This window comes from Colobus angolensis, unplaced genomic scaffold (assembly GCF_000951035.1).
Source record: "Colobus angolensis palliatus isolate OR3802 unplaced genomic scaffold, Cang.pa_1.0 Scaffold200, whole genome shotgun sequence".
Taxonomy (NCBI): domain Eukaryota; kingdom Metazoa; phylum Chordata; class Mammalia; order Primates; family Cercopithecidae; genus Colobus; species Colobus angolensis.
This window is the reverse complement of record NW_012115156.1, coordinates 5,276,270-5,278,584: the sequence shown is the minus strand read 5'-3', so window position 1 is coordinate 5,278,584 and position 2,315 is coordinate 5,276,270. Positions and strand designations below refer to the sequence as shown.

Below are 2,315 nucleotides of genomic sequence, written 5' to 3'. Positions count from 1 at the left end.
CTCCATCAGGCTAGAGTGGGTCAGTGGGATCATGGACGGAAAGAAGACATTGAATGGGCTGGTCTGTCACTCAGATATGGGGTCCTGGAGCTGGAGTGCATGGGTTGGGTGGGGAGAGTAGGTGGTATGGCCCCCCCAACCAGACAACTAGAACCAACCTCCCCCTTAGCTGCCCACCCCCAGTGAGTTCTGCCTCAGCTTCCTGCGAAAGCCCTTGTAGGATGCCCTCTAGGGCAAGACGTCTGGAGGGGATGGCCCTGCCCTGAGCCATCCTCACCTGAGGGTAGAGCAGTTGGTGGGTGCAAAGGGCATCTTGCTGACCGTGCCCATCTGCTGCTTCTGCCGCACCTCTATCAGCAGCATTGTCCCTGGCTGACCACTGGCAGGGCATGTAACCCATTGCCACATTCTTCTTCAGGTTGGGCAAGGGACAGCCACTGGTCACTGTACCAGTCATGGACCCTCAATGCTCAGGTGGGACTGTGTGCTTGCATCAGGGCCCCCTCACACATCAACCCCACAAGCCTCCAGTGCACTTGCCCTTCAGCTGGGGACCAGTGACCTTGGCTCCAGGGAAGTCTAGAGCAGCTTGGTGGCACTTCCCCAATGTCCAACTGAGGCTGCCCTCCACAGGGGTAGTGTGTTCATCAGTGTCACTCCCATACAGCCAGGGGCCCGCCTCCAGGCACAAGCTGCCAGCACTGCCAGCTTCACCTCTGGGTTTTCCAGAAGAGCTGATGCCGGGTGAACTGCCCCCACTGCTGGCACTAAGATGTCCATGCCATTCTCTCCTGTGCAGCCACAGTGGATAAGGTGGCGGCCAGACGTGTCAAACACCTCCATCACAGTCATGAAGGCAGTTTCCTCAGGTCAGCTGCCGCGCCAGCCTATAGCACCTGAGCCACAGGGGGCCCTTGCAGGGCTAGCAGGGCAGTATCTACCACCTCCAGGCCCACATCTCTGCCTTGCCTCTGAAGTTCTCTGACCTTGACCTGCATGAAGGCCAAGTCTTTTTCCCAGCAGCCAGTGTTGGACATCACATATAGATGCCCCTCAGAAGTGCTGGTCACAATCAAGTCATCGGTAAACAGCAACAGTGTCCTCTGGTTTGGCCTCAGCTCGGCAATGTCTCCAACCACTAGACTCTGCGTCAGCTTCACCGGGTCACCACCATGTATCTTGGTCTGTACACAACTAAGCGGATGACACAAGACAGGAGGGAATGCCTGTAGGAGAAAACCCCGATGGGCCACTGTGCTCACAGCCCACTGCATTGTCGCCTCTGATGGGTGCAGACGGTGCACAGAGGCCACCACTCTGCCACACACACTGGGAGATGTAGTTCTTAGCATATTTAAACACCAGCAAAAACTACAGTTATTAAAGGGAACAGGTAAGTATATAGATAAACTTAATGCACAGGAGGTGAGGAACTCTCTTTTAGACTTTCTTTCAAACACTGCCCACGGAGCGCTTTTTTCTTTAAAAAAAATTATTGCTCTCTCTCTTTTTTTTTTTAATTATACTTGAAGTTCTAGGGTACATGTGCACAACGTGCAGGTTTGTTACATAGGTATACATGTGCCATGTTGATTTACTGCACCCATTAACTGGTCATTTACATTAGGTATTTCTCCTAATGCTATCCCTCCCCCAGGTCCCCAGCCCATGACAGGCCCCGGTGTGTGATGTGTGATGTTCCCCACCCTGTGTCCAAGTGTTCTCATTGTTCAGTTCCCACCTATGAGTGAGAACATGCGGTGTTTGGTTTTCTGTCCTTGTGATAGTTTGCTCAGAATGATGGTTTCCAGCTTTATCCATGTCCCTGAAAAGGACACGGACTCATCCTTTTTTATGGCTGCATAGTATTCCATGGTATATATGTGCCACGTTTTCTTAATCCAGTCTATTGTTGATGGACATTTGGGTTGGTTCCAAGTCTTTGCTCTTGTGAATAGTGCCGCAATAAACATACTTGTGCATGTGTCTTTATATTAGCATGATTTATAATCCTTTGGGTATATACCCAGTAATGGGATCGCTAGGTCAAATGGTATTTTTAGTTCTAGATCCTTGAGGAATCGCCACACTGTCTTCCACAATGGTTGAAGTAGTTTACACTCCCACCAACAGTGTAAAAGTGTTTCCATTTCTCCACGTCCTCTCCAGCATCTGTTGTTTCTGACTTTTTAATGACTGCCATTCTAACTGGTATAAGATGGTATCTCATTGTAGTTTTGATTTGTATTTCTCTGATGGCCAGTGATGATGAGCATTTTTTCATGTGTCTGTTGGCTGCATAAATGTCTTCTTTT

General features: G+C 50.0%; 1 pseudogene; it reads right to left on the bottom strand.

Moving 5' to 3' along the window:
- Positions 1–273: 273 nt before the first annotated feature.
- On the bottom strand, positions 274–1,274 carry LOC105511607 (annotated as a pseudogene).
- Between the last annotated feature and the right edge of the window lie 1,041 nt (positions 1,275–2,315).